Genomic DNA, 27,970 nt, shown 5'->3' on the forward strand with positions numbered 1-27,970 from the left:
ACACTTTGGAGATCGAGAGGGAACTGGTAGGCAGGTGAGTTTATTGAGGCAGCAGCGATGTAGATGGGTGTAGATGTTTATTATTTTGATGCAGAAGTACACAGAGTTATAATCTTTGGTGTAAAATAACGCGGTAAGTTAGGTGCTCATACCAAGCCGCTATCGATAGTGATGATGATTGGGACGAGATTGGGGAGTCTGTACTCCAGTATCGAGTGTGGAGAGACTGTGAGTAGGTGATTGTGTCAAGTAACTGGACTCGGGGTGAGTAGTAACGAGTTATGGATTGTCCTCGCTATTTTTACAAAATAAAATCAATACATTACAAGAATTACTGTCGCAAATAAATAAATTATAATAGACACTGTTGATCTAGATTATGACTAAAGATACTGCTGAGAATCGCTTCCGCTACTCCGATTTCATTTGAAAACCAAACATGAATATTGGAGTGTATCACCCTTATAATGTTGAGTGGTATAATGACTACAGTGGTATGGGCAGTTGAACGTAAATTTTAAGGGGCGCAAGTTTAAATCCCGCTGGATGTCATAAAAAAAGATTTTTTCTAGTCGTTTTATAATATTTCTCACATTTATTTTAAAATTATGTATGTTCAATAATTGAGGTGTTTAATAACAAAAACCGAGAATTCCCATATGAATTCAAAATTTAACTAAATACGTCCATATAATAATTATAATGTAATGATGTATAACTTCTAAAGCATCCTAAAATAACAAAAAAAAAATATTTGAAAATCTAACGATTTACAAAAACCATTTATATAGAGTGATGTATTTGTTCATATAAAATACAATAGAAAAATGAATGTCGCCGTACTAACAATTATTTTATTCTAGTCATACTAAGTGATACCAACTATAAATGTGTTGCTTATTACTTATACATATAATAATAATTTAAAATTAAAAATAAATGTAGAAAAAATTAAATGAACGAAAATATAAAAAAGTAAGCTTTTAATACACTTACTTATATACTGGCTTATGCATAAAAATGTTGAATTATCTAGTGATGTGTAAAGTGTGTTAAGGATTTTTGGTAGGATATTTAAAAAAATAAACTTTTGCAAAATATTTAAATTTATCCTCTTCATTCACATGTACGCAAAAAGTTTAAACAGCTAAAAATATCTTATGAATAGGCCATGTTTATTTTAGGAAATTCTCGTATGAAAATTAATAATATAAAATTTATCAACTTCAGCTTAGGTGTAAACTTATTTATAGCTGTGAATTCGAATGTTTTCAAAAGAGAAAATTTTATTCAACTATTACTCAAAATTAGAACATTTTTATATATTCAAAATATCTGATAAATTTAAATATAATTAATGTAAAATTATGTGTGTACAAAAGGAAATATCTACTGTTATGTTAAAGACAGACTTGTAAAGAAGTGAGAGCATATAGATTATCTAAGTTGCCATCTAAATGAGACTGGAATCTAGAGTAGAATTGAGATAGTAAGAAGCAACAAAATAAAGATCTCTTCTGTAAAAAGGATTATGTCGTACATCATATCCATACTGGTATATGAAGTTAAGGCCTGGATATTAAAAGAATGAACCACCAGAAGATTAGAGAGTTTCAAGATGTGGCTATATCAGCATGCCAATAAAATTACCTGCAATAATCACATTACCATTGTGGAGTTAAAACTGCACTCATAGCTAAATACCAAGTCCATAAAGACTGCTTATTTCAGCCATATTTTTTGCAAATATGATAGTAAGATTCTAAGAAGGAGTTTGTATTGACTACGTAATCTTTACAAGTTACTAAATAATTTCAAAGGCTTTGGTGATCTGGTAGGGAGATGTACTGTAATTTTGTTGCTTCTTCTTCTTCGATGGCGCTACAGCTCAAGTCGAACCCTGGCCTCTTTCACCGCCATCCTCCAGCCGGAACGGTTCTTCGCACGTCTTTTCCAGTTCCTGATTTTTAGCAGCTGGTTGGCGTCTTTTGTATGTTATCACCCCATCGTGTGCGTGGCCTTCCCACTGGCCTTTTCCCCTCTGGGTTTTCTTCGAGGATCTTCTTCGGTATCCGTGACTCAGGCATGCACTGGACATGGCCTGCCCAGTTTAGCCTATGGAGTTTTATGAAGGTGGAGAGTTTTAAATCTTGGTATAAGCGGTATAGTTCCGTGTTGTACCTAATTCTCCACTCCCCACCATCATTCATGGGTCCGTATATCCGCCTCAGGATCTTTCTCTCAAAGCAGTCCACCATTTCAGCTGATTTCATATTTAGCGTCCATGACTCGCACCTTTATGCAACGACTGTGCGTATGACGGTTTTATAGAGCCGGGTCTTAGTAAGTTTTTCTGTGGACATTTATAGATTTGAATATGGGCAGCAATGAGAAGTACGATTTATTTGCAGCGGTTATTCGGGCTCTTATTTCTTCCAGTTTCTTGTTCTCTTTTGTAATATTGGAACCCTGGTATTTGAACTGGTTGACAACCTCAAATTGATGGTTTCCAAAACTGGAACTTTGGCCTAGCCTACTCTGATTGTAATTTTGTTGCTAACCTTCCCGATAGAAGACAGCAATAAGCGAAAAAGTTATGTGTGAATTATTTACAGTTTTTTTTTAATCTAATGTTTTTTTTAAATAATAATCATTGAAATATTATAATAGGTTTATACAAAGAGTTTACAAGCTGTTATCTATTAGATATTCATAATAAGTATCATTACACTGATATTATTTTTTTTTTACTTCAGCAAAATAAATTGACAATATTCTTTTATTTGTTTCAAAGCATAAATATATACGGTTGACTAGAAAACAGTTAAAGCTCATCAAATGATATAAAAAGCTCTAGCAAGCTTTGACACTTGAAACGCGAATGCCTAATGCTTTTTAGCAGACTGCGTTTCTAAATTGACGACAAGATACCGTCATGTGATAGCGACAAGCATATTATATGCAGACATACATAAGTCAACACTCATCACTTTTGCCAAGTGATGTATGCTCGAGAACAAAGTAAGTACCTATGATACTCGTATCTGAAGTTTTCCCATGTATTTCATGTATGTTGAAATTGTGCGATCTTTAAAATTTGATGAAAATGTAGACGAGAAAAAATTTCAATAATAATTTTGGTTTGCTGTAATATTTTGTATCGAAAAAAATTTACTTTTAATAACGGTGGTCACACCGAACAGTGAAGGTTAAACTTTTTCGATACAATAAAACGTTCATAAGGATCTATGTATCATTGTTCTATACTTAGCTCAATATGCAAAATATGTACCGCTTATCGTTGTTCGGAGGCTGCCTTTATATTTTTTATTGAAAAGTAGGCTGTTTTGTGGTTGATTGTCATTCGTATTTAAGACAGGGAGACTACCAACTGGAGTGATCATACTTTCACAATATATGAAATATATATGTGTTCACATATGTTTATATATATTTATGTATATATACGTGTGTGTATATATATATATGTAGATTACTGTACAGCTCGTGAAGTTTACGGCTATAACTTCTTTGCCACGTGCCATCTTCGCGTTCGTTTCCGTAGACCCTTTTTAATATCTTCCTTTCAAAGATTTTCAGCTTCTTTTTAAATAAAACTCAGCAATCCCAGCCGTAGGTCAGTAGGGATTTATGTTGGTTTTCGTTGAGACAAGCACTCTTCTGAAATGTTTCACTAAGCCATAATAACAGTTTTTGGGCATAATTATTATTTAACTTACATTTAGTAATAATTATAAATAACATGTTAATATTTATCATATATTATATATATCGATACTTTTAAAACTATTAATTACATATATTTAACTATTAAATTATTTTTTATTCAAGATAAAATGAGGCTATTGACTTCAAAGTCGGTTACCTCCATTTTCATTTTTTAAAGTATTTTTCTTGGTTATGATCCACCAAGTATTTTTCCCTTATATTTATATTTATAAACTATCAAATTCAGTTCCGTTTGATAGTAAAATAATAGTTTTCAACCGCCATTATTTTTATATTATATCTTGACTAATTTAAAATCTTGTTTTTTAGTACCTAGTTTTAATGATATTTAAATCTTTGATAGTTTAATTTTAGTTTATTGATGGTTTAAAAAAAGTATTCGATTCTAATGGATTTAAGTTTTGTACTATTCCATTTGACTTTTTTTGTTTCTTTAAACACCACAACAGGTCGTGATGCCCTATAATAGTGGTAGACTTCCAGGCTTCAGGAATTTACATAATTATATTATGTAAATATATTTTGACCTCACCGGAAATCGAACCCAGAACTCCGGGATGAAAGGCGAGCGCCTTACGCACTGCACCACGCCAGTTAATTAATAAGACTCAAATGGAATAGTACAAAACTTAAATCTACTCGAATTTAAATTCAAATTCCACCAAGTGCCTTCGGTGACGATGGTATTAATACGTACTGGATTAAAACACTTTAAAATGTAAATTATCAATAAATTGCAAGCTCCAAAAATTCAGTTAGATACTTCTGGTATGCTGTGTATTCACCCTAACATAATAAGCTTAACTGAATAATTATAATACATTCGAATATATTGTTGAGTGTGCACCAAATTATTTAAGTATGTAATATTTAGTTAGTAATAAACAATGCATTATGTTTCAGTATAAACATATTATTATAATATTATGACATGGGTGGAATGAAATGAATTCCATGTTTTCGGGGTAGTTTTTATTATCCGTAAAAACAGTCTGAATACTTAATCTGACGTACAATGAAAAAGGGTTAAGTCAATTTGTATATCTTCAAAACAGGTTTTAGGTGGGTAGTAAAACAGCTTTTTATAACCAGATGTCGCCAAGCTGAAAGAAATAAAAACAGTACATAGCTTTATTCTTAATTTGCGACAATTAAGATAAATACTATTGGAAATATACGAAGCTTGCAATTTGAGATTATTTTTGTTGATCTAGACTTTAAAGTTTTATATTTTTTACCACGTCCAATCCAAATAAGATCATATAGGAAACCTCGAAGTGGAGGATTGTATTAACAGATAATGTTTTTAGGAAAAATGGGACTCAAGCACAAATTGAAAAATAATATGTGTGCCAGACCCAGGATTCGAACCTGGGACCCATGACGTTATAGATAGACCAACGCTTAAGCCGCGCGACTGTAAATATGTATCTAAAAACATAATTATGTAGTATCTTATTAATTTTTTTTTCTAATTTTTAGAAAAGATTTTTTGAAAAATGAAGTGTTAATATTTTTATATTTATTTCAAAAAACATCGATTTTTTATAAAAAATATTTTTGATTTATCAAATATAATTTTTCAACATTATCAGTACGTTGATGAATGTTACATTTTTTTAATCATAGTATATTATTCTTATTATAAATAAGTTTTACTAGCGGGGAGAGCTAGATTTTATATATCACACTGAAGAAAAGTCTACAGAACAATGTTTTTATTAGGTAGCTACAAAACTACAATGAGGTCTGGCATTTCAACTAGTACCGTTATTGATGTGTGTTGAAATGTGGACTTGTTTGTTTTTGAAATCGGGCGCTACAATTAATAATGTATTAATATGAATAAGTTACTGAATTTGAATGATTTTCCAACATAATATTTCAATTATAAGTTAATTTTACCAGTAAATTTTGCTTTGATACATAATAATATAACACATTGAATAAAAGTTTTCCAGAAAAATTTGTAATCTGATCCGTGCCATGGACGAGTTAACTCGCGGGTTCCTGTAAACGACATAACTTCTGAATAAACATTTTATGTATATTTTCTAAACAATATTTATCATTTTCTTTTCTTTTCTTTCTTTCGACCATGTCCGATCCTAATAGGATCATATGGGCCTCCACAGAGTAGAGGTTTGTATTGACAGATTTTGTTTTTTACGAGAAATGGATGTCAGCCACTTGCTCAACCTATTAGGTCCATACCCTGACACCCACAAATTGAAAAACAATATGTGTACTTGCCAGACCCAGGATTCGAACTTGGGACCCACGGCGTTATAGTCCAACGCTTAGGCCGCGCGGTTATCATTTTAGTGTGAAAATATTCACGATAAACTCGATAAACATGTTGTGTTGGTAAGTTTTTACAAATATTCATCATTCTGTTCCTATTTCATATTTTTTGAGGGATTTATTATATTCCGAAAATAACTGGCCTACAGTGTCCACCCGGTAAAAATTGGCTGGCAGTAATAAGAGGAAATAAATAAAAAATATAATTAGGTCCAATTTTGCAGTTTATACCCTAAACTATAAATTAAAATAATATATTTTTTAAATTAGCTATTATAAAAGCAAGTCAAAACGTTTCTTTACACTTAAATAAACACTGCGTCATATTACAAAATGTTATTTATAAACACATTTTATTACTATTTAAACCAATGCTTAACGATTGAAAGTCATGCAATATTTTAAACGGTTTATTGATTACATCGAAGCGTTTATGTTGTTATAAACGGCATAAGTCGTGTAACTCTAGCCACATCTAGCCACAAACAGAGTTTTATTATTAAGAGAAAATATATTATTTTGTATTTATTTTTATAAAACGTAAATAGGATCATTTTTCTTTGTAGATAGATATTATCATATTATCCTCTATGAACCATGAAACATTATAGCTATGGTACAGTTGAGTAGATAGATTGCTTTTAATGTGCCATATTTTTTATCTTTTTTTAGGTCGTGATATATGAAGGGTTAATGCATATATATGAAAATAAATATGATAGATCACGCCAACAAAAACGGTTTTGAAAGATTTAAAAACAAAGTAACACGAAGATTTAGATTTCTGAATATTTCATTTGTTTCGTTTGACGTTGAACGTTTTGATATCTAATATTATTAACTATTATAAACCAATATAAGTTTTAAACTAAACAATCATGTACCTCCATTTTTGTGAAATATTATAATTAATTTACTTATAAAATATATTTCTCATTTAATCATCACCAAGAAGAACAATAATAATGAGAACTGCGTTACATTCTGGGTGTGGTTGCAACTAGGTACATTTTTTTAATGTAGAAAATTATAGGATACACACAAAGATTTGTTTATAAATATGTAATTTTTAATATTTACGTCTGCATAATAATAATATGCATTAAAGTTTGATACATAAATGCAATGTCCATTTATTATTCGTAATATATGAGGACATCCAGGATCCTTTCTATTTATTTCATTTAATGGGTCGCTCTTTATTTTGTTATAAATCAAAAATGACAGCAAAATCTTGATCTATGATGACTGGCTTTTACATATTATACCTATATTATATATAAATGTTTGAAGACACGTGTTTCACTTAAGTAGTGAGCATTATTGATGTGAATGGTCTGAAATTAAAATTGTAAGATAAACTGATAATTAAATTATATTAAAAATTATATAGACAATCATATTATTTATTTGTATTATTTCATAGTTGGTTGAGCTTTTTAAGTGGACTGTAATTATTTTGTGGGAAGATGAGGAGGTCGGATCTAGGGGTGGGGGCGATGGAACAGCATGCCAGACACTGACCTTTGTGATGATGTATGATGGCTCCGTGGTCTGGTTTCAACTTTCGCTCGCCCGGTATTGTTGTTTTGGCTCACCCGGTTCGTACACTCATGCACTTTGTAACACAGTTTTATGGATTATATGTGAGGGTGTATGAATGATGATGATAAATTCTGAATGAGTTTGTATCTATTGAGTCAATCACTTAAGCGACGGAAAGCTATTAAAAGCCCGCTATCGAGATGCAACTGTATGTTCTTTGTAACACCGTCTCTCATTATCCGTAATTGCTTATTGACTATCTGGTAATAATAACACTGGGGATTAGGAGGTGGGTGAGAAGATAAGGAGTGGAATGGGAATATAAATGGCCCAACCAATGGTTATCTTTAGGTATCATTCAAATATATTGTTTTAAATAAGTAAAAAATAGTTATCTAGAACTCTATTAAATACCCTGGTTGCCATTGTTTTACCAGTATTGACGATTTTACACACTTCTTGAATGTAGTTTATTATTGATTATTATTTAATGATCTTTTATTATGGATTTGACGCTGTATACGCCTATTGATTGTATTATTAATGATAGGTTTTTTTTTTTTAAAACTTCAACCATTCATAATTTGTGTGTTATATTTTTTTATTATGATCCTTGACCTAATAGGTAAGTGATAAAGTTTTTACCTACTTTATTGTATTAATTTGTTATATAAGCTAGAATTAATTTTGTATTCATTATCAGTGTGAATTTACATTTTGGTGAGTGCAAATAGTGTCTGAAGATAACGAAAGGTGAAACCTTAATGAGTACCAAAATTTATGTTTGAGTCTGTATGGTTATAAGTATTGTCAATACTGTGTGATGGTAGTAGAAAGAGAGATATATAATGTATATAAGGGATAGTTAATAAAACAATAAGTTATAATTAAGCAGAGGAGGTTGGAACCAATATTTTAATTAATGTTTTGTTGGTTTTAATGACTAATAAATAAAAAAAATCTATTAATAACTAAATTAAGTAAATATAATTAACATAAAAAATCAGTAGTGATCAAATACAATGTGTACAGTTTTATAAAATCGAGTTTAACTTCTGCTACTTAATGTTAAAAGTTTCCAAATACGTCCATATTGTGCAAGATTACTCTATCTTGGCTTGAAGATATCTTGTCACGACCAACGCATACATTCACATTAGTGGAATAATTTATGTCCGCTTGTAGAATGGGGAAAACTTGTCACGCTCTTCAGGAAATTGTGCTTCGTGTTTTAAAGCAACAGAGGCTTATGTGCGCTTGAAATGGGGCGAGGCTTTTACATCCTTTTTACTGTGAACGTGTCTTTAGTACTATAGTGCGTTGCTTACATATAAAAAAAAAACTTAACAAAAAATACGCACACAAGCGGTACAATTTGAAAGGCGTCATGTGACATGATGTTTTTATGCTATGTTGAATTACAACAAGTCAAATAAATTCGTTCGTTTTAAATGTGCCATAAACATGAAAACGTGTTTAATATTGCTAAAGTCATATACTTAAGTACGTATAACTGTATGTAGTACGCAATAAATTTAATCAAATTTATGTGATGTTTTAATTATAGCAAAATTTTATTTTTCATTATTTAACTATATATGGAGCTTAATGTAGACCCCTTGATTAATTTAATTTATTGTATCAGTAGGAGTAGCGTGTTTAGTAACGTAGAGGCCGAAGTACGGACCGATTTCAGCCTTAATTACATAGTAATGCAGTTTATACTTACTCTCTTGTGATATCAGTAATTTTAACATTTCATTGAATGACAGTAGATCATTTTTATGTGAAATTTAAAGTTTTTGAATTACGAATCTTTTATAGATTTTGGTATAATTAAGATATAATTATAACAATTCCGTGACACCATTTGTATCATTAACTGCTGATAAGTGTGATTTTTAACCATTTATTGAATTCTATTAAAAATAAAAATTACCTTAATCTATTAAATATTACAGGTTTCAGTGGCAAAGGGTAGATATGAGCTTTTAAGATCCGACACAAATAGTGCACATTAAGCTTCGTTAGACATACGTATTTTTTATTGAACTAAGATTACAATAATTTACAGATGGTGTTTGTTTGTTTTTAAAAATCAATCAAACCCTGCCTAGACCAAACCATTATAGTTTTGTTATATTATTTTGGACAATCCGACAGAATTGTGCACACTTTTTTATTCATACTTATTTGTTTTCGTTACATACATATTACACAATAATATGTTGTTGGTTATTTTTTTTTAATTCATTAAACTCTGCCTAAACCAAACTATAATAGATAAAAAACATAAAGTATTATATTATTATCTATAAAATATCCAAATGTATGCATGATCTAATGGCATAATTTTAGATATTTTATAGATAGACGAGAATTTTTTGACAATAATTATTTACTCTGGTTTAGTTTCGCAGGCTTTCATTGAATTTTAAAAACTAACCAACACAATCTACAAATTGTAGTCTCGGGTCAAGGACGATTTGGCGCCGAGACACGTGAATGCTACGCAATTCGAAAATAAATAGACATTAGGTACTTATATGTACTTTTAAAAAATATATTTAATATTATTATTTATATTTAGATTAATATATTATGATTTAATAGTTGGTGAAAATTTAAATACGCACACGTAAATAATGATTTAATCGTGCATATGTTTAAGTTTCAACTAAAAAAGAGTTTGTTATTTTTATATAAAGCCTTAGGTATGGTTATTCTCAATCCGCAATAAAAGAGTAAAATGAATTAAAACTACTAAGTAGTAGATAGAAACTGATTAAAATTCTTCGTCTACGTTCTGTACACGTGTCTACGACAGTGCGGCGTCCAATTGTCCTGGCGTCCAGTTGTCCCATTCCCGAAGTCTCTGTTTAATGAAATCAAATACGTATATCTGATTAATTTAAGTCTGCACATTTATGGCGGATACTAACACCCTACCTCCACCCTTTCTCACTGAAAGGTTTAGACTCTAATATTCCACTCCTCCTTACGTGTATCATTACAATTTTTCGATTAAGACTTACTTATTTGTATGCTGTAAAATATCATACTCCAGTTCTATCATATCAATTATGCAGGACGTAGATTGACTTTGATAATCATAGCATGGTCAGAGAAAGCTAGCTATAACAATAATGTGTGGTGAGTTACACTATATTAAAAGTGTCGAACTATCGTGTCTGGAATACATATTTCAGACAGGTCATGAAGCATGGATAATAGCAATATAGTGTACACTAGGGATAATAAATACGTACAACGTACTAGAATCTCTGAGGAATATTTAATGCACCCTTAATAGATTTACTAACTATCATTGAGAAAAATTATATTATAAAATGCTTTACAAAAAATAATTTACAATATAGAAGAAAATGTACGACTTCAAAGAAAAATCAATGTTGAAACTTAAGGTTTTCCTCTCAAGACAAAATGTAAAAGCTTTTTTTTATATAAGTATAAGGAGTGAAGTCATATAATATTTTATGTTGAACAAAAGTTTGTATCGGGAACAGTAGAGGCTGCATCTACAAAATATTTTTTACTTCTTAAAATATACGTGATAACTTAAATGTTGCTCCTCAGTAAATTTACTTATTGATTTAAGGGCATTGCTTTCGTTTGTTCACTGTATTGGTGATAACTATATTTCAGGTTTACTTACAACTAAATAATACTACATTTCTGTCGCTATATTTCAAAATCAGCCAAGTCTACCTTTAGTTATTTTTTACTTTTTTGTGAATTGCTGAAAGACTACTGCTTTCTAACATTTCATGATCAAAATGTGGAATTTATTAATTTTAAATATTCTATACTCAAAATGATATGAACTTTCACCCTTGTGACTGTGTATTTGAGAAAACAAAAAGCTGTTTTTCTGCTGTTCATCTATTATGGACGTGGCTGATTTTGAAATCTAGCGACATTTTTACATGTAGATGAATATTTTAATGCTGACAGTACATATTATTATTGTGGCCATAACAAAAAAATGCACGTGTAAACACGTATTGTTGTGCAAATTGCAATATTGCATGCATGGATTTAAAAAGTTCAGAAGCTTTTAAATTTTCACGCGATAGTTTGACTGTGCGATATCTACGCCTGCACAGTAGAACGATAGTGGCAAACCTATTTTCACCCCCTTTCAAATAGTACTATAAAATGACAATATTGCGCCTAGCATACTCTTGTAGAATGATATTGGCGAGACTGTCAGCATTTTTACGTGTAAACAATTATCGCGATAGTACAGAATCCACACTATTGGTGTAAATAAATCAATTCACGTATACAGGCGTTATTATACGTATTAGCAACTTAATTTTTTTTAATCCGGTAGATGTTATTTATCTATCTATGATCATTTTTTAGTATTAATAATTTGAACCGTTGCAACATTTTATAATTGACAGCCAAGAGTCACAGCTGTTTTTTGATTAGGTCGAAAGTACTCATATAACAAAAATATTGTTGAACTTATTTGTTTAGAAGAAATGAAAATATAATTAATATTAAATTCTACAGGTTTTTTTAAAAAGGTTTGTCGATAGCTATTTCGGTTGTAACACCATTATCAAGACTATTCAGATAGGCCGTTTGCCTTTGCTTAAATACTATACGTGTATAGATAGAGACAGAATACAATTTCTTATTCGTTCCAGCAATATTATGAATTTTTACATTATTATTAATTGTAATATTATTAATACTTTGAAAACCCTAAGTGGGTTTTTTTAAAATGGATATCGAAATTTTCAAAATTATCAAAATTACAGTGTTCGATGGTTATTTATTGACATTATTAATCAATAAAAATATTATATTATTTAGAAGAACACTAACTGAGAGAGTATATCACAACCAATAGAAAAAACTTTTTTTGAAAAAAGTAAGCCAACCGGTCGGGAATCGAACCCGGCATCTCCAACGGGTAAACGCCCCAAACTAGTCGCATTGTGCAAAAAATCGATTGCCAAAGTAACATGATTTCGAAGAGCGCTGAGTGGTAGGTATTTAATAGCCAATAGCTTAAATATTTGTCGTCATTAGTATGTCTTCCGTAGCATAATGGCTGAATGCGACTAGTTTGGGGCGTTTACCCGTTGGAGATGCCGGGTTCGATTCCCGACCGGTTGGCTTACTTTTTTCAAAAAAAGTTTTTTCTATTGGTTGTGATATACTCTCTCAGTTAGTGTTCTTCTAAATAATATAATGTTCAATAATCAGAATGATATATTCTTAAATCTTGTGAATTATTCGTTTGAATAAAAGAAATAGTTAATTAAAAATTATTAGCAAGTACAAGAAGTTGCTTAAAAAATATTGGAGAAATTCCTAGACGTCGGTTAGTAATCGTTGTAATAGTAAAATAACTACCTACTTTGATTTAATAAACAAAAATCGATTGCCGAAGTAACATGATTTCGAAGAGCGCTGAGTGGTAGGTATTTAATAGCCAATAGCTTAAATATTTGTCGTCATTAGTATGTCTTCCGTAGCATAATGGCTGAATGCGACTAGTTTGGGGCGTTTACCCGTTGGAGATGCCGGGTTCGATTCCCGACCGGTTGGCTTACTTTTTTCAAAAAAAGTTTTTTCTATTGGTTGTGATATACTCTCTCAGTTAGTGTTCTTCTAAATAATATAATGTTCAATAATCAGAATGATATATTCTTAAATCTTGTGAATTATTCGTTTGAATAAAAGAAATAGTTAATTAAAAATAAAAATATTATTAGTATAATTGTCTTAATCGTAGTAAAAACCTGTAGAATTTAATATTAATTATATTTTCATTTCTTGTAAAATGGAATTCTACCAAGTAAATGCTAACTCAATTAATTATTTGTTTAGTTTTAGAGATGAAAATGTTATGTAGGAAATATTTTTAAACAATTATAATATCGTAATTTGATGATGTTAGAAGCTATTTTTTATAAAATAAACGATATAACTTAAAAAATAACACTTTCGATTATATATAAAATTAGTTATTTGTTGTAAGACAAAGTAATTATTAATAATAAAAAATAATAAATTAGTATCTCACGTTACGGCGCACACATTTAAAAGGACATGACACATTTTGGAAATAAACATATTTGAATGCACACTATGCAATTTTTTAAGTTAAAAATTATTAGACAATATTAAAAGCTTTCCAATAAAATTAATAGCACGTTACATGATATTATTAATAACAGCAAAGCTCAATTTAATTTAGTGCTTTGCCGGTATTAACGATTGCGTCTATCTATGAGAAATCATTTTAGAGTGAAAGCTAACAAAATAATACTATATTTATTATTTATGTACTTTAGTGAATATTATTAATTAAGTGAAGATGCTCACAATATATTATCATAAATCATATTATAAAGAAAACTTTCTACCATAATGCAAATATTGCGTTAATAAATAAAATCGTCACGTCAATACTACAACTAGATGAGTTGATGTTCACTGTTTTTGAGATAGCTATTAAATATGATTCTACATTTACTTCTCTACAACATGATAAAACTAGGTAAGTCAGAAGTTAATGGGAGCTTTATTAATTTTATGTTTGAAAATATTAGATAACTTTTAAACCATTAATGTATTAAATAAATAAAATAATAAATATCTACAATATTTTTCATGCAATTGGACAAGCACAGTTTTCCATTTTTATTTTAGAGAGATTTACATTAATCAAGTAAATTTTAAATTTCATTTTCCCAACAATAACCAAATCAGAGTTATCTAGTTGTAGTATTGAGGTGACGAAATAATATAATATAAACATACTTTTTAAAAATTAATACTATAAAGAAAATGGGCCAAAGTATGTGGATAGATTTTACCATAGGGCATCATTAGAAAAGGGGAAATGGAGTAAGTCTATTCTACCATCACCACGAGAGGTACCCTGGTTTGTAGTCTCTTTTGACGAGGAAAGAGCTTAAGTTATTACCTAGGGGCGGCAGGTTATATAAAAGTATAGTGAAGCTGGCTAGTATGGCGAAAAAGTATGGTGGAGCGGGCTGGTAATCAATTTGTGGCAAAATTTGAACGTTAACTTTATATTATATGGGAACGTTATAATGACCAAAGTAAATCCTCTGTGATGCTTTGAAATTTTTTTATCGCGTCGCTATTTTTCGTAAGTTATCGGCTATTGTTGGCCTGCTTCATTCAGCTGTATGAGAAAGCCGATTCCTTGCCCCTCTTTTAATTTAATACCTCTATGGTTATTACTGAGGCTAAGAACAGGGCACACAATGGGAAAAAGATTTGATGTCCTTATGGAAAGAAGCAAATCGAAACTCTGCGATGAATGTCATATTTTAGAGGACATTGTACATATAGCACTACAATGCCCCAAGTCACAGTTCATAGAGTACAGTTGCGAATTGCTGATATCTATGAAAATGTCGACGAATTGAAAGGTGTCCTGGCGGTGGGTAAGACGGAAGAGCTAGGCAAAATTGTAAAGCTATTTAACAAAATAGGATTGAGGACCTGATCGACGGATCCCCTTCTAGAAGAGAAGAGGCAATATGACAGCGAGTCGCAGTCAAAGCTTCGGTAAAATCACAAAAAAAAAAATAATAATACAAATAATTGAAAATAAAATACATTAAAATAGCCTCAGAAACCTATACTAAGTAAAAATCAATAAAAATCTTGGCAGAGCGGAATTATACTACACAACTTTTGCCTGCCGCTACTGAGTCGGAACTAATTAGGTTAATAAATAAATAATTCCCATTGTTCACCATAAAAGTTACTGCTAATCGTCTGTAAGAGAACGAATGGATTTTTTATTGCTTGCTAGCAATTTAATTATAAATGATATATTTATTCAATTGCATAATTTTTCATTAATAGATTAAAGTATTAAATATTCATATTGCGTTTTTAAAATATGCTCTATGAAAAAATAATAGTGAAATGTTGAAAATAATCAATCACATTGAGCAAAAACGTGACAAAAATAACATCGCACGTTTTGATTGAAATCAGAGTTAATAATTAATTGTCAACAATTAATTTCACTCAGCAATTTTATCGCACGGAAAAATCTACCTCCTGAATATAATAAATTGTTTGAAATAATGCTATTATTATAACTTATGGGTAGAGTTATGAGGTAGAAAAATAACGAGCTATACAAATGTAATAAAGTATTTAGAAAATCATTATTAAAATAATATGCAGAATTATTTGAAGGTAAATTATCTACAGCTTTTCAAGAGGTAAATTTAAAATTTGGTCAAATCCACTTTTTGACAATATAAGAATATGCGTTATATTAATTTCACTTTCCTAAACAGTTTGAGTTTACAAGGATTTTTGGTTTTGTTGTAAGGGTCTCAAGATCATTCTAAAAAGTATTTTTTATAATTACTAATGATCTATTATTAGGTTTTGACGATTTATTATACGCTTATCGAGTGTATTATTAAGATTAATATAGGGAATTTTTTACAAATACTTCAACTATTAATAATTTGTTTATTATATTTTTTATTTGTTATTGTGACCGTTGACTTGATAAGTGGGTAATGGAGTTTTACCTACTTTATTGTATTGATTGGTTATATAAGTTAGAGTTATTAGTTTTCGTTGTCAGTGTTTAATTGCCTTTTTGTGAGTGTACACAGTACCTAAAGATGCTGAAAGGCAAAACCCAGGTCGCAAAAATGACTCAAATGGAATAGTTCAAAACTTAAATGCATTAGAATTTAAATTCAAATTCCATTAAGTACATTCGGTAGATCGATAGTATTATTTCATGTTAAGTATGGTGAGTTCCGAAAATTATTTAATGTCAAGTAATCTCAAAAGGGTGATCTGGCATTCATTATCAATATTTTTTTAAGGGCGGACGTGCTCAGCGTGAGTCAAAATGGAGCTTTTTTTCTAATTTCAAAGCATGATCCTGGACATACCTTAAACGTTGTTAACGTTTAACGTTTAACGTAACGTAACGTTTAACGTAACGAGTTAACATAATTTTACTTCCTACTTCAATTGCAGTTTTTTAATTTATAGCTACGGCCGTATGTTGTAGCTTAACCACTGGGGAATGCCAAAAGAAATGGCGTATTTCAAAAAAACACTACCTTATTATTAGGTCAATAATTATTATAAAGCATCATCATCATCATCATTGTTCGTAAGATGTTTATCACACTTGAATGGTCAAAGATATAGCTTATAATGAATATCTTTAGAATTATCTTCAAATGTGTTAATCTTGCCCATTTTTTAATAATAAAATGCCTGATTTTTGTCAAATTTGGGATCACAGAGATTATCAGTGTAATTTTTTATCGTAAATATTTCACTATAATAATGTCGATATAAATTATACTGATGATTTTATAAATGCGTTTAAAAATTAATAAATGTAAAAACTCTTAACACCACTGCACAGTTATATACTGAAATATGACTTTATTCTAAAACATTAGAGCGAGAGGTTTAAAAGAATGCTATTTTATGTAATAAAAATACTTTATGCAGTCATCAAATGTAAAATATAAATAAATATAAAAGATAATAAGGCTTCAAAATTATATATATATAGTTTATCTACAACGTTTAAGGTATTTCCAGGATCATGCTTTGAAAATAGAACAAAAGCTCCATTTTGACCTACGTTGAGCATGTCCCCCTTTAAGTTGACCACTTTTGAAAATGCCTAGTGATGATATAGTATTAATAAATCAGTTTTACAGCTTGCTATGTTAATGATTTTTACTATGCTTAGTACAAACAAGTAATATTCAAAAAACGTAATTTTAACATTGTAATATTTTATAGTAATCTCAATGTATTTATATGGCGAGGATGAACTGAATGTATTTGAATGAATGTTTTGGTTTTTTATATTGTATGTCAAATATTATTATATGCTTTTAACAAAATGAGGTAGATAATATTCACTACACATCAAAATAAAGAATTGGACCATCCCATAAAAAACCACATACAATCTAGATATATTGAGATCATTTTCGGTCAATAAAGAGGTTCAATGCTATCCTTCTATCAAATTTCGCAACATAATATTATTGGTATAATTCTGACTATTCTATCATGTTTCTATATAAAATGTATATACATTTTACTGTTAATACTTATTTTATGGAAAGATAAGGTTACATTATATTGTTATTGGTACGATAATTAAATAAAAATAACATATTACTGAAGTGTTCTTTCTAACAGTAGTAATATCAAGATTAAACCTATAATTGGGGTAGTTTATAGAAATACTTAAGGGGGGACATGCTCGTCGTAGGTCAAAATTGATTTTTTTTTTGTATTTTCAAACCATGATCCTGGACATTCCTTAAACGTTGTAGATAATCTATTTATATAATACTATCAATTATAGTTTGTCAATTTATGGCTACGGCCGTATATCGTAGCTTAACCACTGGTGAATGCCAAAAGAAATGGCGTAATTCAAAAAAACACTACCTTATTCTTAGGTCAATAATTATTATAAAGCAATCAATATTCGTAGGATGTTTATCACACTTGAATGGTCAAAGACATAGCTTATAATTAGTATTTGTATAATTATCTTCAAATGTGTTAATCTTGCCGATCTTTTGAATAATAAAATGCCTAATTCTTGTAAAATTTGGGATCACAGAGATTATCAATATAATTTTTTATCGTAAATATTTCACTAAAATTATCTCGTTATTAATTATACTAATGGTTTTATAAATGCGTTTAAAAATTAATAAATGTTAAAAATTTTAACACCACTGCACATTCATGTACCGAAATATGACTATATTCTAAAACATTAGAGCGAGAGGTTTTAAAGAATACTATTTTATGTAATAAAAATACTTTATGCAGTCATCAAATGTTTAAAATAAATATAAAAGATAATAAGGCTTCAAAATTATATAAATAGATTATCTACAACGTTTAAGGAATGTCCAGGATCATGGTTTTAAAATACAAAAAAAACTCAATTTTGACCTACGATGAGCATGTCCCTCCTTAATGTCTATGAAACTTTCAAACTTTTAATACTATTCAGTAAATGTGGGTTAATTCGAAAAGCATATATTCGTACCAAATACCAGTCAATTCAACTAGTATATTATTATTACATGCATTTTATCTCTTTATGATGTGCCTATCTATAGGTATTTATAACAATCTCCAAATTATTACGTTATAGTAATTAAAACCAACAATAATAATTAATGGCTACAGAGTAAAAGTTAAAATTATTTTGAAAGTACGCTGTTGGTTTCCAATCCAATTTACCACGTGAAGCTACAAGATTAAGAATAAATGATTATGACGTGAAAAATAGTTAAACGTTTTATTGAAGATTCGGTAAAGACACTAAAATAATAGACTTTCATAAATGTTTAAAAATCATTATTGTAATGTTTGAAAACATAACTATGAAGGTATATTATATTTTTTAGTTTACTTAGCTGTATGGGTAGTTAATCTTCATGGCAATATTAAAAATATATTTAGCATTATTACATAAAACTCTAATAGTTTAAACTTATAAGATATATTAATTTTACAAGAAATGAAAATATAATTAATATTAAATTCTACAGGTTTTTAAAAAAGGTTTGTCGATAGCTATTTTGGTTGTAACACCATTATCAAGACTATTCAGATAGTACTTACTTACTTAGGGTATGTGCTAATTCATTTGGGCCACCTAGACGGTTTTTAGCGTCTATCCCCTTTATATGAAGTATCTATCTGGAGTGAAGCATGATTGGAGTGAGAGGACCTGGTTTCGGCGGCTTCGCGACCGACCGAGACCAGGTTTAGGATCTGGGTGAAGGAATCTCTAGTGTAAGTATATTTAAAAAGTGTTTCTTCTGAACAAACAACAACAAAGACCGCCGCCGTCACAGGCCCCCAACATCTCCCCACCCCACATCTCGCTTCTGTCCGGCTTTGCAGAGTCCAGCGTTCAGCCTGTGGGGTCTGGCGTTCGTCCAGTCCGAATCCAGAGCCGGGGTCATCTTCTTCCGCACCAGCCGGTGCACCCACGAAGACTGAGAGAAGGCCAAAAAGCAAGATCGGCATCCATAATCGCATCTTTATCGTGTGTTACTTCGGGTCTTAGCCCGTTTGCTCATCAAAATTTGAGCCGCAGAGGGGGGAAAAACTCCGGAGGTGAGCAAGCCCACAACCGGCCAAAAACCCCTCCGCTGTGGTTTTAATCTGTAGGGAGAGAAAATAATATAAGGAAAAAGGATATTTATTTATTTAGGGGAGGGGGGATTTATTAGAAGTACCCTCCTGGGTCATCCGGTCATCTTGGGTGGTGGTCGGTCTAGGTTGAGTGGCAAGGGATCTGTAATCATATAGAGAAGTACAAGAAGTAAAGAATAAACAGAAAGAGAAGTATATAAGGAAAAAGGATATTTTATTAGGGGAGGGGGGAATTAATAGAAGTACCCTCCTGGGTCATCCGGACATCCTGGGTGTTGATCGGTCTAGGTTGAGTGGCAAGGGATCTGTAATCATATAGAAAAGTACAAGAAGAAAAGAGTATACAAAAAGAGAAGAATATAGGAAAAAAGGATATTTATTTATTTAGGGGAGGGGGGCATTAGTAGAAGTACCCTTCTTGGTCGGTCAAATTTGTAATGGGCGTGTATGTCGTAATGTAATAAGTCTTTAATTGTCGTGTTGGGATGGTTGTTGATGGAGCTGTAGAATTGCTTCGTGAGCTTGAGGATGTGGGTTTGGAGGGTTTCCAAGTTAAGATCGCTGTGGAGTGTGGTGTTCCTGACGAACCAGGGAGCATTGGTGATTGCTCTGAGAGTTTTGTTCTGTACGATTTGTAGTCTGTTGATGAATTTTAAGCCGGCAAATGCCCAGACGGGGCATGCGTAGGTCATAATGGGGCGAATGATAGCTGTGTATAATAGCAACTTGCTGCGATAGGCAAGTTTGCTCCTATGTCCTATCATGGGTTTGAGCTTAGCTAAGACTATGTCGGCTTGGCGTCTTTTATCGCTAATGTGTTTTGAAAAGTTGAGTGCTGTGTCTAGCGTTAGACCAAGATATTTGACCGATTCAGATAGGCCGCTTGCCCTTGCTTAAATACTACACGTGTATAGATAGAGACAGAATACATTCTCTTACTCGTTCCAGCAATATTATGAATTTGTACACTTATTATTAATTGTAATATTATTAACACTTTGAAAACCCTAAGTGGGGTTTTAATGGATATCAAAATTTATCAAAATTACAGTGTTCGAGATTGACATTATTAATCAATTAAAATATTATTGGTATAATTGTATTATTCGTGTGTTTAAATTATATTTAATAGTGGCGACGAATGCATTACTAAATTTTCATTAATTATGTGATTTCTTTTGGATAATTCGCGATTACTTTCCAACTGTTCGAGTAAATTCAATTTTAATTGAAAAACTACAATTAATAATAAGTGTACAAATTCATAATATTGCTGGAACGAGTAAGAGAATGTATTCTGTCTCTATCTATACACGTGTAGTATTTAAGCAAGGGCAAGCGGCCTATCTGAATAGTCTTGATAATGGTGTTACAACCGAAATAGCTATCGACAAACCTTTTTTAAAAACCTGTAGAATTTAATATTAATTATATTTTCATTTCTTGTAAAATGGAATTCTACCAAGTAAATGCTAACTCAATTAATATATTAATTTTATTTTGCTACGTATTTTTTCGACTTATATAAGGAATAAGTTATTGTTATGAATGTGACGTTATTGATTTATGTAATCTTGATTTGAAAAAGCGGGAACGTAAGTTGTTTGTTCTCCCAATCTCTCATTGTTGATGACAATTGAATAAACAATAGTTATTTTGAAGCAAATTTCATCATGTGCATTTTATTTAACAACTTATTAATATATTATTGGCTATATAGTTAACTATATGTAGATACTTTATTGTCTCATTTGGTATGTATCAATTATTTTGATGTATTTAATAACTTATTGTTTTTATGGGTCTAGGACGATTTGGCGCCGGGACATATGCAATATTATTATTTATATTTAAATTATTATATTATTATGATTTAATATTCGGTGAGAATTTAAATATGCACACAGAAATAATGATTTATTCGTGCATATTTTTAAGTTCCAACGAAAAAAGAGTTTATTTTTATTTTTATATAAAGCCTTAGGGATAGTATTTCTCAATCTGCAATAAAAAACATTGTCTTGAGAGTAAAATGAATTAAAACTACGAAGTAGTAGATAGAAACTGATTAAAATTCCTCGTCTACGTTCTATATACGTGTCTATGACAGTGCGGCGTCCAATTGTCCAGACGTCCAGTTGTCCCATTCCCGTTATTATTGTGGTAGCTTTTATTATATTTTGATTTATGTTATATTGTGACCTTTTTTCATGTAATTCATAATGTTCACTTAAATACATAAATTAAGTGTTAATTTGTAAGTTTTCATTTAAGATGGTTTCTCTTTGATAGACAGAATCGTTAATAGAGATAAAGTACTTAAATTAAGTTGAACTTTACTGTTATCAATATCATGTAATGTGCTGTTAATTTATTGGAAAGCTTTTAATTTTGTAATGTGCTATTGACATGCATTATGAAAATTTATATCATCATTAACGACTTTAATAACTATGAATTACACACATAATGTATGCATGGACGCTTGTGATGGCCGAGCGGTTGCGAGCCACGCTTATAATGCGGTAAATCCTGGGTTTAAATCTAATGGGACTGGCAAATTTACCTGTTGTTTTTTAATGTGTCATTGAATTGGGTCTTTGGTCAAACTGATTTTGGTCAATTATTAATTCCGATAACAATAATAATATATCGGTAAAATTGTCTTAGGTTTTGGTCACATAGGCAGGTGCTCCGCTAGTCCTGAGCTGGATGCTATGCTTGTGTACTAAAAATAATACTGCCACATTACACGCTTCGTGCTTAGGTACTAATTTATTTGACATTTGGGACCGCTCAAGTCAACAACGGTATGTCACTCTTAAAACTGACCAGAAAGCTACTTCTCACAGAGAATTTAAGTTTAAAATTTTGAAAGTCGCAAATTCGAACTTGTTGGGTGCATAATGTCAATTCATCCCATGAGTCATTATTCATAACCTAAAAATATACGGTGTTTGACGTTTCATCGTTATAGGATTGGTTTGCCGAATATCCGTTTTTGTCGAAATCGACCTCTTAATGCAGAATGTTTTTTTGTATCTAATTAGACTAGAACCATCCCTTTCTTTCAATTACTTTGTAATGGTAATGAATACATCATTCATATGCTGTAAAAATAACAATTTAAATATCTCCATGTATTTAAATATAGGATTATGAAATTTGTTTTTCGTCTCCTAAACATTTGGTCTATTCGGGAAACCAATCCTACAGCGACGGTTTGTCATACTGAAGAAACATCCGCCATCTTGCAAAATCCATAGACAATGGCAAACTCACTAGGTGACATAATAAAAATAGCCAACACGTTTGTTTGCCAGGAGACTCACGGTGTGACTCATAATCACGTAGCGATGCGCGAAGCGTGCAGCGTGGCCATTTGGATAGAATAGTGTGCGTTCGTTCGCAAGGATATGTCACCTAGCACATAGCCACCAAGCATGGCACCTGCTAATGTGGCCTTAGCCTTATCCATTTTTATTACGATAGATACTGGGTATGTGGGTGGTATGACTTTAGGAGTCACGAGGAAATAAGAAAGGGTACCAAGCAGACTTTCATCGTGCTAAGAGTGAAGAGGTGACGTTGTACCTGACTCATCTACGTGCAGCGGATGCCAGAAGAGAACTTCAACTTTGTTTCCCAACCAGATTCCGGCATCCTGAAAGGCCACTAAATACTACATTTATAGTGTATATGGAGAAGCTCGGGATGCTGGTATGGCCTGAAATGATGTAAGAAGATTGGCGAGCGGCAGTGATCCTTGGAGGCGGCGTGTGATGTCCATAATATGCTCCTGCCAAGTGGTGGAGATCACTAAAGAAGAATAATACTTAATGGTGGTTGATAGCTTAAACACCTTTTTCAAAGAGGCTTCCAAACATATTAGTACTCTCAATCTGAAAACGCCTCAGATTTCAAAGTACTTAAGGTACTAAGTAAATATTATATAAAATAATAAAAACTGAAATTATATTAAAATTTATGTAAAATAATTATAAAATATACCTAAAAGTATAGTAGGGTAATTTATTTTTATTTTTGCTGAAAGTATGATATAACATTTTTATATTATACGGTACAATATTATATACTACCTATGTTATGAAAAGGTTGTCCATTCATAAGAAACAAGCAAAAAGGGAAAAAGCTACGAAAACATTTTCGGATCTTTCTCAATATTTTATTATTGCCCTGAATATCTCAATTGACAATATATACATTTCCTAAGTTAGGGTTTCCTAGCGAACGTCGATAGAAAAGGTCCCATTGAGAAAATGACAAAGGTTACGAACTGTGTTTTTACGTGCGCGGACGCAAGGAAAACTCGATATGTCCCATTGTATCTACCAATCACCGGATCGAGGTCAATTGATACAAATTATTAAGACCCTACCGCGGCAAACGTTCATTCAAAGCATTAATAAAATATGTACTATGTCATCGCAGCATTGGCGATGACAATAATACACTGTAACTAGTTATATATAACGCTGAATTATTATATAAAAAAACTAATACTTTGATAATATTATGTACTATAATATTTCGTCACCTCAATACTACAACTAGATAACTCTGATTTTGGTCATTGTTGGGAACATTAAATTTTAACTTTACTTTACATAAATCTAGGCTATAGAAATTATTATTATTTAAAATGAAAATGGAAAATTGTGTCGCTACATTTAAAAATCAGCCAAGTCCGGCTTTAGGTATTTTTTTCTTTTTTATGAATTGTTGGAAAACTACTACTTTCTAACATTTCTGCATTATCAAAATGTAGAGTTTATTAAATTTAAATATTCTATACTCGAAATAATATAAACTTTCACCCTTGTGACTGTGTATTTGAGAAAACAAAAAGCTGTTTTTCTCCTATTCATCATTTATGGACTTGGCTGATTTTGAAATCTAGCGATCTAAGGAACAATAAAATTATTAAATAATGTTCAATAGTATGAAAACTATTGTAGATTATTTTAATTATTTAATACATTTTATACTTTTAAAGTTATCTAATATTTTCAAACACGAAATTAATACAGTTTCTAATAACTTCTGACTTACCTAGTGTTATTATTTGAGGAGGAAATGTAGAATTCTATTCAATAGCTATCTAAAAAACAGTAAAAATCAAGTTATCTAGTTGTAGTATTGAGGTGACGATTTGTATTCTTACAAATAATTTATGATTTTAACGCAAACCTGATTATACCCTGATATTTTTAATCACGTTAGTATTTACACATACAATGACGGTCGCTATACGAAATAAGCTAACGTCAGTGCAAATAATAATCATGCTAAGCAAAAAAATGTAACTTTAAGCCTCGTATTCATTAGGGGAAAAATATCCCTTAACATGACGCGCAACATAGAGTTGCGTACTGGGCCGGAATGCACATGCGAGCACAACCATAAAGACGCTGAACACGTCCTCTGGGACTGCCCATTGATGGAATCCGACCGAGCGGAGCTGTTTGCCAAGGTCCGTCCACACACGGGCTCAATTGGCCACGCCGACTCGATATCAACCAAGGCCAGCTTTGAGGCATTAAACTGGCTGCGTCATATAGATAGAGGATGGAATAATTTCGATCCCTCCTTAGATTCATCACTTTCAACTCCTGACTCCTCTGTTTCGGCAGAGTTTCCGCAATCTTAAAAAATTCCGCAACCTTAAACTTTCATAACTTGGAAGAAGTGACTTTGATCAGATTTATATGGAGGAAAAAGCTGTTGGAGACCATTACCCATAAAGACGAAGAAAACGAATTATTACGCGACGTAAAAAAATCTTATTATATAGGTAGAATACAAGAATAATTTATCATAATATCAAAACATTCTTGTATACAATGCTTGTCTAAGGCTTTGGTTGATTTCTGACAAAATGCTTTTTTACAGGCTCATTGTGAACATTGTAATAAAGTTTTATCAAACTCGCAATACATAAATCAATCTCTAACTAGCTTGACATTAATTTATGGTGATAGATGTTGTTTGCTTTTGAATTTTGCCGATTTTCATTTTGAAAAAAATATTATCAATTTGAATTACACTCAAAGCTAACAATAAATTTTATATCATATCGTACCTACCAATATACTACTATTTTTTAAATCATTTTCAAGGATTTTTCTTTTTCTCGTATATTTTATGTATTGCCATCGTTATATAAATAAAAAGACAACATTACGTAATCAGTTTTTATATAAAATAAACGACTATAGAGAAATAGCTTTTGACTAGGAAAAAATATTTGTGGTTTTTTTATTTATTGATTTGTTTAAGAAAACAAAACAATGCGGACAATCTAAATTCAAGACGTTCACAACATGAGATTTACATTTTAACAAATATTACCCTCGCAAGAGAGAAGAAGAGAATATATTATATAATAATAATACAAATAAAACATACTTAAGTACTTACAATTGTATATAAAAAAATAAAATTTCCAATACCAAATACATAGCACGTCTTTTGGGAGCGCATTGACTAGTCTTGCATCCCTCGCTTATAGTGTCTGATAGGCATGACACAAGGAAACGATCCAAAATAAATCATGGTTGCGACTACGCAAGTAATTATTAACAGGCACATGTAAATTTAAATTCTGTAGGATACCAGAAATGGAAAACATCCCTCGCAATAACAGGTAAAAATATTTTCAATGTTTATAAAGAGAATTTTTTGTCATTATATTCTTTTTCATGATATTATGGCACTACAAAAACAATATTATATATGTATTAGTTAAGTGTTAAAGTTTGTATGTAGTAGTTTTATAGTATACTTGTAGTACAGTATGTTGATTAGATTGCAAGAGGTGTTAAGTTTGAACGAATAAAAAAATGTGAATACGAAACCTTTTATGTATGTTTATTATGTCGAGACATTGTTTCAAACTGAAAATGTGTTTGTCAAGAAACTCTATTTGACTGCAGTACGATTATTAATGTCTAGCATGCTCTCCTATCATTAACATGTCAGATGTAGTGCTAAAATATTACAGCCATTGTTAACGGTTGGCAAACCTGTGCTATTACGAGTTATCAAGGAAAATGTTTTGTGTCGTTTACGAATAAAAATTTTAAATCCATCAAAATAAATTTCAATATAATTGATCAAGGCCAATATATTATAACCAAATTGTTTATACTTTGTTAATAATTTTGTAAACGAGACATGTTATATAATATTTTAAATGAGTTTGGTTATTATACTAATCCTATCCAATATATCGCTCGCTTTGAATAGACATGGCTAGAGCAATATCTGGAACTCACAAACTTTTTAAATTAAATGACGGTGCTGCTTTACGGTAGTGAGTCATGGTAACTTACTAAGTCTCATAGAAACCTTATACTAAGTTAAAAGAACAAATGCTTACGGTGTATATTGAATATAATATGGTGGTATTTCAGCATTCAGGAGGCTAATAGCTTGAGCTAAATACAATCAACTCAGTATATTATATTTACTTATTACCAAGGATACTGAGTGGTGGAATAAACTAAAAAAAAGAGAAAATTAAAGTAGATGAAAATAAGTTAAAAGATATTATATAATATATACATACTGACATTCATTACATTAATTTAACCCTCACTCTTTTTGGATCAGGCCAAAACCGCATTCTGACGATATTATAATATACAGTAGTTATCTGCAATCATTTTGCTAAGATTTTAGCTTATTTCTTAACTAATTTTATTAGTTTTAAAAAAATTGTAAACGAATGTCTGCTCAGTCAAATGGTAGTATACGAAAACTCTGAGAAGGTCATACAGCACCTTAATTAGCAAATATTTCAGGTAAAAGATTAAACGCGAAGCGATAAGGTTATGATTATAATATATTGTCCTCACTTGCCGCTAACTTAAGGGTTGCATGTAACAAAACTAGTCAGACGCTGTCATTTTAGCAAGCTGGCAAGGTGTGCTGGCTGCATTATTATCTAAATTAATATTCTTAATTTTTATTGTATACGTTGTTGTAATCATCCTTTTTAGATAAATTAATATGTTCTATATATAATATATAATATCTATGTTTTTCATATAAACATTTTTACTAGTAGTAAGTTAAGTAATTTTACACTTAAGTAATTTTTGAAGCCACTTTTGAA

General features: G+C 30.8%; 1 protein-coding gene across 2 annotated transcripts in view; it reads left to right on the forward strand.

The window, feature by feature from the left end:
- The window catches only part of LOC147078869 (acetylcholinesterase-like), a 215,291-nt gene that overhangs the window by 140,191 nt on the left and 47,130 nt on the right, over positions 1-27,970 (forward strand). The gene's annotated exons all lie outside the window — the stretch shown is intronic.

This window comes from Rhyacophila brunnea, unplaced genomic scaffold, assembly GCF_057557595.1.
Source record: "Rhyacophila brunnea isolate RB1 unplaced genomic scaffold, BYU_Rbru_1.0 scaffold_10, whole genome shotgun sequence".
Classification (NCBI taxonomy): domain Eukaryota; kingdom Metazoa; phylum Arthropoda; class Insecta; order Trichoptera; family Rhyacophilidae; genus Rhyacophila; species Rhyacophila brunnea.